At 36.3% G+C, this 12,324-nt stretch overlaps 1 protein-coding gene across 1 annotated transcript in view; it reads left to right on the plus strand.

The window, feature by feature from the left end:
• Positions 1 to 12,324, plus strand: part of dlgap3 (discs, large (Drosophila) homolog-associated protein 3) — a 739,519-nt gene that overhangs the window by 163,782 nt on the left and 563,413 nt on the right. The window contains exon 2 of the mRNA XM_051918736.1: positions 4,475 to 4,537. The gene's annotated coding sequence lies outside the window, so the exon portion shown is untranslated. The remainder of the gene's footprint in view (positions 1 to 4,474; positions 4,538 to 12,324) is intronic.

Consider the following 12,324-nt stretch of genomic DNA (forward strand, 5'->3'; position numbering starts at 1 on the left):
GAAATGAGAGTTAGTGCACTCCGCCACCCCTTGGTCTGACATGGAATTACTCTCATTCAGGCTCATTCATAGCTGCCTCCCATGCACACGTGTGTGACTACAGCAATTTAGTTGACTTAATGGTGCCGGGGAAATTGCATGTAGTACAGAGCAGGTGAAAGTTCTACATGAGACCTTCTTGAGAGAAAGCACAAAGGAGATACACTGGCATTAGGAGAGACCTGGAACATGCTAGTAAGGAGTAGGAGCTGGTAAAGGTTGGATGATAAGTTCCACGTATGAACTGGATGCCCACAAATTGGTATAGGTACCTGTACAATTCAGAGAGAAAGAGGGCACATATGGCCTAGGTGGGGAGAATGCAGTGTTTTACAAAAGACTGAGACACGGTGACTTAGCAGATGACATAGGGAAAGGCCATTGAGGCTGAAAAGGGAGAACATGGAGACATTGATCCATGTCTCCCTTTTAAAGGTGTGACTGTGTGGACACCAGGTAGAAATTGTCTGCCTGTTATGTGGTAGCACAAAGTCTTGGACTGAAGATATTGGGAGAACATTTATTTGTAATGTATTCATCAGCTTTAGGAACCTGACCTTTTATGATGAACCAAACACTCAGGTACAGGGCCTCTAGGAAGACTACTAGTCTGGTTTCTCTTTAGCGAAAGTAGGGTTCCCTTTAACTCTGGATAGTGAGTCTCAGCCGTCATCTGTAAATGACCCTGACCAGGAATCTAATGCTTCATCTCCTCAAAGAAACCACTGAGTCTGAAGTTAGAAGAAAAGTTCAGGGCAAAAGCTCAACTGGTATAACAAAGAGGCCAACACTGAGAATTAGAGAAAAGAGAACAGTAAGAAGGTGAGAAGAGGCGTGTGTGGTGAGACTTTGGATGGAGGCAAGTGAGCAAGCTGTCCAAACTGATGGATGGAATGAATAAAACTATACAGAGCCCACAGAAGGCTGCAGGCTTGTCGCTTTTGCCTTTCTATTTACTTTGTGATTTCCTTGGTTTATCTCACCCTGTGTGTATTTCTTTCTCTGATGATCTAAAGGATTGACAAATCACATTCTATTTAACAGTCTAGTACTTCAAAGGAGAAGCTGCAGATCAGTTAATTGTGAATTATGAGTCTAAAAGTTCTTGTTTCAGTAGTCCAATTGTCATAAGGCATTATTGCAATAGTCAATCATTTGTCCATCTTATGATTTTAAATAATCAACACTCCTTAGTTTCCAAAGTTGCTATATAGTCAGCAGTTTAAGCTGTACAGTCACAGTCCTCATGTTACTGAACTAATCACTGCAGAAATGGTACCCATTTATCTAGGGATACCCAAGAATTACCAGATGTCTGTGAATTTAATTAGAATAATGAAAACAACATGGTCTCAGTATGAACGGGGTAGTAATGTATCTGATTACAAGTGATACACATGGCCTTTCCACTTTAAGTCACAAATATTTAAATGACTTATAAACTCAGCTCATTTTTAGTTAGCAAAAGTTTTTTTTAATCATGAAATTGTTCAGAAGCACCTGAATTAATAAAAGCAAAATTACTGTTTTTCCATTTCTGATACTAAAAGCACTTGATGTTAACTTAATTGAGGAGATTCTAATTAGTCCTGCTCTAGTATCTTTTAATGACACCACATTTTCCCATGCAACTCATTACACTCCAAGTTCACCTGATTGGATTTTCAACAATCAAAATGTAGCTGGTGTTTTCAAATGTTTTCTTCTTTTTCTTAAACAACAGTAGACTTTTCTGGATTTGCATAGGTTCTTCCAGTATATTATTTTCATAAACTAAAGAAATGCAATAGGTTTGTTTTCTTGTGTGACTATTAGAGGTCAGCAGAAGTCGAATTCAACACACAGGCCAAGTTTTAGTATTTGTTTTATTGAAATCAAGCCAAACAATAAGTAGATATATTGATAGTACTTTATTTATACTGTGGAAGGAACACAATCAATTAGATTTTTATTCAGTCACAGATGAGTACATGGATTCTACGTTGCAAGGCAGAAGACCAAAGTTAAATTTTTCGATCGGCTTTTTATATTTACTTCTTCCTTCCCCTTATTTATGAAAAAAAAAAAACATAATATTGTTTACTTAAGCATTTTATTTTTTTACGCTAATAGACTATCTGTTCTTACTTTTTATTACTTGTCAGATAGACCCAAAAGAAGGAAAGGTCATCTTTCCTGTGTCAAATACATGCGTTCCTAAAGAAACTGGAAATTGTCCTGGGTCAGCTTACTGCACCCTGTCTTATGACAGACGTTTTAAATAACCTGCCGTTATAGCAAAACGGCTTTGTCAGCTATTAACCCTAAGTAGCTTGCAAGCAGTTACTTTTTCTTTTACAATATCAAAGGAAAATTTAGCTTTTATAGAAGCTCAGGAAATATTATAGCAAACAATAACCCCCTTACACACAAACACAAGAATTACAGACGAAGAGGAAACTTTTGACTTCGCTAATGATGAGAGAGCAGTTACAGTGAAGCATTACAAAGGTTTATTGTCATCAGTATGAAGGGACCCTAGTAGCATTACTTGACACACCTTTGTTGAATAATTCTTTGGCTAAACATACTTAGTTGTGGCGTGTCAAAGGGAGTTTGTGCAGCATTGTTCATAATGGTGCTCAATTGTTTTTTTCATTCTCTCCTCATTCTCTCCACTTAAAACAATAAATTGACCTTATTTTTTTCTTTTAGCATATGAATTGTAATTTTTTTTTCCATAATTATAAAAGTTAAGTTCCTTATTTATTATACAAGATCAAAGTAAGTTTTCTCTTCTTGATCAAAGCCATTATCTTATTTTAAATGGATTGATCTTTTGGATTATTCTTCCATGCAGTGTTGGGAAGCTATAGGTTGTTTCTTTATTCCAAAGAGAACCCATTCATAGAGTAAATAGAAACAGGCATGATTGCTTTCTTGTGCTATTAAACTCTTGTTTATAAGCTTTGCTTTTATCTAATATTGCAAATCAAGGATAGGAGATTAGCATTTCCATTGTGTCTGTATATTTAGGTCCTTCTGGATTATGCATTGATGTAAAGTGGCTTATTTCTCTTGATACACACATACAAAGAGTGACAGAAGAATATGAACTGATGGACTTCTCAATCTAGTCTTAAGCTGTCCATTCGTGGGCATATTTTTTCATCTCATGGTACAATGACTTTGATGCAGTCATATACTTTAAGTATTTTTGTCTTTCAGTGAAACACGCAATGTCATCTCCTGATATGGCAAATGAATGATATTTTTCTCCAAGCATTATTTTTTAACTATCCAGCCCTCACATACAAGTGAGATGGTGCTCATGCATCAGCACAGTATGCTGTTTTTACATAATGTTTGCATGATAATTAATCTGGAGAATATCATATGTGTAATAACTGCATTAAGAGGTCACAGTGATAAACAGTGGACTCGCATGAACTTGTAACCAACATAAAGCAAGGGCTGTAACCAGGATGTTGGAGATCTAAAGAATATGTTCAGAATGTGAAATCTTTGTTATATATCAAAGAATGTAGCATGAGAGTTAGAAACAATTAAGAATCGAGGAACTAGGCCAAATCAGAGACATAAATGATGATCAGAAACAAAGTAATTAATAACTAGGGATCTAACAGAAACACTTGTTAATGAAATCCACAAACCTGGACAACCTGGAAGCGTGAGGTATTGACCTCATTTCCCAACCTCAGTCATCCTGCCTATCAATAGCTCGGTGACCCTGAATTACAAATAGCAAAATAATAATGGCATCCATAATAAATCCAAATAGGCACAGTGGAAAAACATTTCACAAATAACATCTAAAGAATTGTTCTGAGTCAACAAAAACATTACATTTCTTAACTACGTAAACCTCCATTATTTTAGAGGCCATGAAAATGGTTGGGAAAAAAAAAATCAAAATGAAATCCAGGAATAGGCTTTACAGGTTTCACAATGCAGGTAAGAATCTGTCCTATTAATATGATTTTGTCATAACTGGTGTTGTATATCATTACCTAAAAAAACTTACTATAATTTGTTTTCCCAGGGAGACTTCACATTTATTTTTAAGAAAAAAGCTATGTAGTCCTTGAACAACCTTATGTTGATTTCTCATGGAATTTGATCCATGAAATATCATTCAACAAGAACTTTCATTTATATTGCCATCACTGTTTATTTACATGTGATTTCAAAAAGTTTTCTGAAATCTTGAACTGTGTTGTACAGTTATTTGTTCTCCATACATGACCTGATATTTGATCAGATTGGTGCCTTTTACAGTCTGCTTAAAGACACTAATGGCAATATTACAAAGAGAGCTGTTCACCTTTCATTAAAAGTACTAGGGTGACCAAATTGTCAATGTGGGCAGCATTAGGTTCAAGCTTCAAAGTGGTCACAATCCGTGATATTTATTGAACTTTCATGTCATTTGCAGGTACATGTCGCTGTGCATCAGGTGTTTTAAGGACTTCTGCAACGTGCGACAGTATAATTTCAGGTAAATATGCATATTTTCAGTTCCTCAATAATAAACACCCAAGTATTGGCCTTGCAGATAACTCGCCAATGCATTGTTTCTATACTATTGGAATCTCAGTATGGTGTTGCTGGTTCAGATGACTGCAAGATGAACTAACGTTACTATGCCTTTTCCTAGAGTACTTGAGAGCCATCCATCTGCCTAAGAGGTGTACATGTTAATTAACCTAGTGATAAGTTATTGGAGCTATACAAAATTATTTTCCATGATAAACCATTTATCTTCACTTCTGGCAATTTAAGGGCCACGCATGTGCTTTGATGGTATCTAGGTGTTGTTCTCTGTAGGACTTGCTAGAATTGTAGCCGAGTGAGCCCTCTTGTATTTGCATGAAGTATTAAGTAGTTGATAGTAACTTCAGTGGCACCTTGTTGAATATGCTGGAGATGACCGTGCCACATGAACAAACTGCTCCACTGATTCTTTGATGTGAGACATGTTGTCACTGTTTAAAATGTATGGCACCAGAATTGTTAGTTCTTTTGATTTTGATGGTACCTCCAAGGGTGCTACTCAACACATTCTTAGAGCATGTAGTGATGCTCCCTGGCATTGTTTGAGTCCTGAATCTTATTTCGGTTGATTTCAGGATGTGTTCTGATTATTAATTTTTGTCATTATTTACTTTTTATTAATAAAACTAGCAAAATACCCGCGCTTCGCAGCGGAGAAGTAGTGTACACATATCTAGATATACATATATATACATATACACATCCACATATATATATACATATATATATATATATATATATAAATATATATATATATATATATATATATATATTATATATATATATATATATACACATATCAATATATATATTTATATATATTATATAAAAAAAGAGTAAATTAGATTTATATATATATATATATATATATATATATATATATATATATATATATATATACATATACACACATACATACACACACACATATATATACATATATATATATATATATATACACATACATACATACACATACATATATATACACACATACATACACACACATATATAGCAAAATACCCGCGCTTCGCAGCGGAGAAGTAATGTGTTAAAGAGGTTATGTAAACATACAGTATATATACATATACATATATATACATATCTACATATACATATACACATCCACATATATATATATATATATATATATATATATATATATATATATATATATATATATATACACACATACATACAAACACACATATATACATATACACATACATACATAGTGCGTTGTAACACGGGCTGTGATTGTTACATGGGAGGGAGACGACAAATCACAGCTTCCCGCTTTCTAATCGGGCCTGTGATTGGTGCTTTGACTGATGCCCAGATCCCACAGTATCTCCCCTTAGGAGAGGCGTTAGGCAAGTGTAATTGAATAGCGGTGCTGCAAGTTTAGCTTTACACCTGTTTTTAAGGCTTATTGACTGACAGGGGCTTTCATGAAAAAAGTTAGGGCTTTGCTACAGGATACACCCTCCACAAGTTAAGGAAGTAAAATTAATGGTATATATTTCTGTTTTATTTAAACCTTTTAAGTTTGTATGCGGGCGGTATGGTGGCGCAGTGAAAGGTGCCAGTTAGGAGACCCGGATTCGCTTCACTGCGTGGAGTTTGAATGTTCTCCCCGTGTCTGTCTGGGTTTCCTCCGGGTACTCCGGTTTCCTCCCACAGTCCAAAGACATGCAAGTTAGGTGCATTGGCGATTCTAAATTGTCCGTGGTGTGTGGGTGTGTGTGGGTGTGTGCGCCCTGCGGTGGGCTGGCACCTTGCCCGGGGTTTGTTTCCTGCCTTGTGCCCTGTGTTGTCAGGGATTTGCTCCTGTATTTAGGATATAGCGGGTTGGATAATGGATGGATGGACATTTGTATGCATAGCCCCGTTTTGCCTGTTTTCGTTTTTTTTCTTTCTTCAGTAATATTTCAGCAAACCCGGAGCTTGTCAGTTCAAATCCTGGTACTGACACCACTGTGTGACCCTGAGGAAGTCACTTCACCTGCCTGTGCTGCAAAAAACAAAAGTAATGTAACAAATTGTACCTCAGATGTTGCAAGCTGCTGGAATAAAGGCATAAGTCAAATAGATAAATATGTATTATACACATAGGAACTATTCATTTATTTTCAGTTAAGTCATCTGCAGCAAACCTTTATAAATGAGGGTTTCTCCTTTTTAGATAGTGCAAACTGTTTCTTCTTCATTGAGGTTTTCTCTTGGAGAGCTTTTTTCATTTCATTGAAAATGAAAGCAGCAGCTTCCAAAATATGTATTTCTTATTAATTTTTCAACATTGTGTAAAATAACTTTATAAAGTAACATAAAAGGTTTAAATACTGGTTATCCTTTTACACTAAAATATTACTAAAGAGATACAAAAAAAGTAAAATACATATGTTGTTTTTCTTTAAGGAGATTAAATATTACTGAAGAAAGAAAAAAAAAAAAAACTAAAACAGCCAAATGGGGCTATGCATATGAACTTAAAAGGTTTAAATAAAACAGAAATATATACCTTTATTTTACTTCCTTAACTTGTGGAGGGTGTAATCCTGTAGCAAAGCCCTAAGTTTTTTCGTGAAAGCCCGTTTCAGTCAATAAGTCTTAAAAACAGGTGTAAAGATATTGACAATAAGCTACGCAAACCCACCAAGACATGGAATCATTTAAATCAAGGCGCGAGTCGAAAAACACCATCCGATACTATTAGTTAACAATTAACACATTTCTATATGTATTGTAAGCATACAATACAACTGAAAATATGTTGCGCTTATTTATCTGGTGTACCGTCATTTTTGAGCGTTTAACGGCTGAAATCCAACATGGTTTGTGCCCTTCAGAATGAAAAGAGTTTGCATTTACCTTTTTAATAAAAGGCGAGCTTTTAAGCCTGAGAAATCAAACCCGTAAATGCACACGTTTAATTGCACATGTATTAATATGTATGCTTACACAGTATTAAAAGACACTCAACAATTACACAGTATTCAAAGACACTCAACAATTAACGTCATTTACCTTCGTTCCCGCGTTTGAGTCGTGCTGTAAATCTCTTCCTTGTTTTCAGTTCACGTGATTACGTAGGAGGCGTGATGACACGATACGTGACTCCGCCTCTTCCATTACAGTATATGGACAAAAAAGAGGTTCCAGTTATGACCATTACGCGTAGAATTTCAAAATGAAACCTGCCTAACTTTTGTAAGTAAGCTGTAAGGAATGAGCCTGCCAAATTTCAGCCTTCCACCTACATGGGAAGTTGGAGAATTAGTGATGAGTGAGTGAGTGAGTCAGTCAGTCAGTGAGGGCTTTGCCTTTTATTAGTATAGATTTCACATTATTTCTGTGACATCATGGTGCCACTATTTTGTTGGTTTTAATAGAGACGGTCTTTTTTTTTTTTTTTTTTTAACATTAATTTCATATTGTTTATGTCCAGTATGGTACATAGCATATCATCATCAAGTCATCACTATTAAAGATGGTGGTGCCCAATACTCATTATCCAAGCTTTTGGATAACTTCTAAATCTTCAAAAAACCTTGTAACTGGGCATTTTTTTACTAGTTTGGCATCTAAATCTAGCTTTGTTTTTCAAATCTTCAATTTTGCTTAGCATTTCAAAGTTGGCATACTTGTAATTTTGACCCTTTTGCCAATGAAAGTTAAGCCTATTCCTAATTATTTTCTCTTTGATGCCCAGGAGGTGTGCTTTCTGTGTGGCGTTTTCATGTGTTTTCTCGAGAGTCTCTGGCTTGTTTCTCACAGCTCAAAGACATGCTGGCAGGTTTAATAGTGACTCTTACTGGCCAACAGTGTAAGTGTGTCCTGCAAAAGCTTGGCTGTATTCAAGGATTAGTGACTGCCTTGAGCATGTTTTTACATTCTGTCACCTCACAATTCCCTATTGAAAAATGGACTTCACAACATGGATGGTTGAATGAATATCTAGATGGTTTGGGGGATTTTTTTTTTTTTTTTTTTTTTACTTTTATAGCCTACTAATCATAAGAGAAGTAGATTATGATAACATGGCGGTTAAAGGAGTATTTCATGTCTCCAATGGGTTTTAAAACTTTTCAGTTTGCTAGATGAACATTAAATACAGTAGTTTGCCTTAATAGGTTTGGAATTTGCTAGGCTAACTGGAGCTTTTATTGAAGTAGAACAAAATAAATTTATATCCACAAACTTATAGGGGCCAAGAGTTCTTTGCCATATTAATCTACACCTTTAAGTTCAAAATCAATTTTGTGACCGATTTTATATTTTAATGTTCTCTAAATAGTAATTTTTGCAAATACAAGATCTTACTTTTTTAATCCCTAAATGAGTGATTTATTGCTGAGCTGGTATAACACATAAAAGGTAAACCAGCTCAAAAGACACAGGCATCAAAAGTGCCATCTGCAAAAGAAAGGAAATCCTTTTACAATTCTTTTTAGCTGCATTCAAAGGAAAGAAGCCACCAAGTGATGTTGTATTTCTCACACACCAAAAACTTGTAAAGTGTCAGTGTGAGAGCCACTTTTCTAGTTGATGCTGTCTCTAGTGGCACCAGATGCTGCAAGTTATTTATTATATTTTTGCCACAAGAGAATGATAAAGAACTTTCCACTCCACTCTCTATTCCTGCCATGTATGTTTTGAGTGTCACTACTAATTTCTTGTTGTTTCTTACACTCTTCAATAATACTAATCGGACAATTGGCAAAACGCTTGTGTAACAAGGAGCTGTAATCCAAACTGGCACAAATGGATCATAGTAACAGAGTTTAAAATTACCATTTGAATTTTAGGAGTGAAAGACACTTGAAAGAAAACAAATAATAAATGCATGCCATGGTCCCAAAGGGCTATTTCCCATCTTTTTTAAAATAAACTTTCTTGGCCTTTTAAGGATGCCACTTTTCATTTGGAGTAGCCCTTATTTAGCACCCTGCTCTGGGTATGTAGGCTTGGAAATGGACCCACAGAACTACTGTAGTCATCACCCTTTTTAATATCAATCCTACACTATTTTTCCCTTCTTAAGTCATCCATCTAAAACACATCTTGCTCACCTAAAGCCAGTCACAAAATCAGAAATGTGGCCATGGAAATTAACAGGTCTGATAGATTTGTTGTACATTCCATAGCAGACTATCTAATGGCAGGTGACTGTACTGAAAATGCCTGATCTGTGCTTTCCTTCCTACACAAAAACAAGGGAGTACAAAATCAAAATAAGACAAATGTCTTCAACACCCATAGTCCTATGCAAAGAGGCAGTCTTAATAGACAACATCATTTATACACATAATAAATTATTCATCTTTCCAGTATTCCTATCACTTCCGTTGATCTGGCTACAGTGTTTCACATAATGATGTTATATCTCAGCTAATGCCTTCCAGGTTTCCAAACTGGTGTTTCCAGGTTTCTTTTGCCTCATGTAGGATACTGAACGTAATGGTCTGTCTCCAGCACCACTCCATGTTGATTTGCCCAGATCTGCCCGTAAGCCAAGTCAGTATGATACTGAATCCTTTCTGTAGCATAATGACTTTCTGTGGTGAACAGCATCCCAGGTACTTTACAGTTATAGAACTGTTGTTGTATTATGTAATGTGCAGAGTACAATACAATTCCAACATGTATCATGTTGCCATTCTCTGGTACTATGATAAGCAAGAATGTATTAAAACACATAAATCCATTTAATTTAATATAATAAATATAAAACACAAATACGCTTACCTGATGTGTCCCAATTTAAAGGAACACTTTGAAAACACATCAGATCTCAATGGGAAATAAAATCCTGCTAGATATCTATACTGATATGGACTGGGTAATATGTTAGGAACAAAAAGATGCCATATCGTTTGATGGAAATGAAAATTATCAACCTACAGAGGGCTGAATTCAAAGACAGCTGAAAATCAAAGTGAAAAAATGATGTAGCAGGCTAGTCCATTTTGTCCAAATTTCATTGCAGCAACTCCAAATCATACTCAGTAGTTTGTATGCCCCCCACGTGCTTGTATGCATGCCTGACAACATCAGGGCATTCTCCTAATAAAACAATGGATGGTGTCCCGGGGGATCTCCTCCCAGATCTGGACCAGGGCATCACTGAGCTCCTGTACAGTCTGAGGTGCAACTTGGTGGTGTTGGATGGACCTACACATAATGTCCCAGAGTTGTTCTATTGGATTTAGGTCAGGCAAGTTTGGGGACCAGTCAATGGTATCAGTTCCTTCATCCTCCGGGAGCTGCCTGCATACTCTCGCCACATGAGGCCAGGCATCTCCTCCATGCCCTTGAGACTGTGCTGGGAGACACAGAAAACCTTCTGGCAATGGCACGTATTGATGTGCCACCCTGGAGAAGTTGGACTACCTGTGCAACCTCTGTAGGGTCCAGGTATCGCCTCATGCTACCAGTAGTGACACTGACCATAGCCAAATGCAAAACTAGTGAAAAGACAGTCAGAAAAGATGAGGAGGGAAAAATGTCAGTGGCCTCCACCTGTTAAACCATTCCTGTTTTGCGGGTTGTCTCATTGTTGCCCCTTTAGTGCACCCGTTGTTAATTTCATTAACACCAAAGCAGCTGAAACTGATTAACAACCCCCTCTGCTACTTAACTGACCAGGGGCCTCATGCATAACACCATGCATAGAATTCACACTAAAACATGGCGTACGGACAAAAGTGGAAATGGTGTACACACAGATTTATTCATTTGGATTTTTTTGTGCATAAGCACAACTTCCACGTTCTTCTGCTCCATAAATACAGGTCAGCTTGAAAAGTAACACATGTGCACGCGTCTGGTGCCACTCCCCAACTCCTCCCAGAATTATGCCTCTTTGAATATGCAAATCAATATAAATAGCCCTTAAGCTCAGCGTTCTGTGAAAAGAAAATTTCAAAAGCACGGGGGAAATAGAAGAATTTCAGCGAATACCAAGTGGAGGTAAGGAAAAATTTACTATTTGTTGGTTTAAACAGTGGTATAAACGACAAAAGAAAGTTAATTGAGTGACATAGAGTGTCAGAGAAACTAGAAAACTCAAGTTCACAAAGTTGCACAGTGCCTGAAATAAAAAGAGAAGTTGTCAGATATCAAAGTCGCTATGAAAAGGTGAATCGTAGCCCACAGTCTGAGAGTCATATGGAAGCTTATTAGGGCACAGAGAAAAGAAAAAAATAAATAGGCACACAGTGGGGAAAAAAACCTTGAAATGTCAACTTTAATCTTGAAATTTCCACTTTAATCACATAGTTTATTTTGTCATTAAAGTAGAACATCATAAACTTCATCTTAAAATTGTTTAATTTACTAGTTTCTCAAATGCCATCGTAATTAAAGTAGCACGTTAAATGCTTTGTTTTGTATGTGTTCTTCTATGTGCTCTGTGTGTGAATCACTACGTGCTGCTTAAACAGGCTTTTTCTCTTTCTCCAACAGGACACAGAATCCATTACATTCATGATATTATAGCTCTCTGAATAAATTAAATACTGAGATGTTTACTTGATATCATTTTCATAATGATAGGAATTAAACATGGGAACACGGTGATAGTGACGAGCTGGCAAGATGCTTGCTGTGCCATGAGCAATCTTCGATGAAATAATTTATTGGAGCAGTACTGTCTCTTTCAACCCCCAATTCCTGTCCTTCCTTTACTTTCTCCGAATACCCAATCGCCTCACAATCAGCTCTATAATA

Source organism: Erpetoichthys calabaricus, chromosome 14, assembly GCF_900747795.2.
Source record: "Erpetoichthys calabaricus chromosome 14, fErpCal1.3, whole genome shotgun sequence".
Taxonomy (NCBI): Eukaryota; Metazoa; Chordata; class Cladistia; order Polypteriformes; family Polypteridae; genus Erpetoichthys; species Erpetoichthys calabaricus.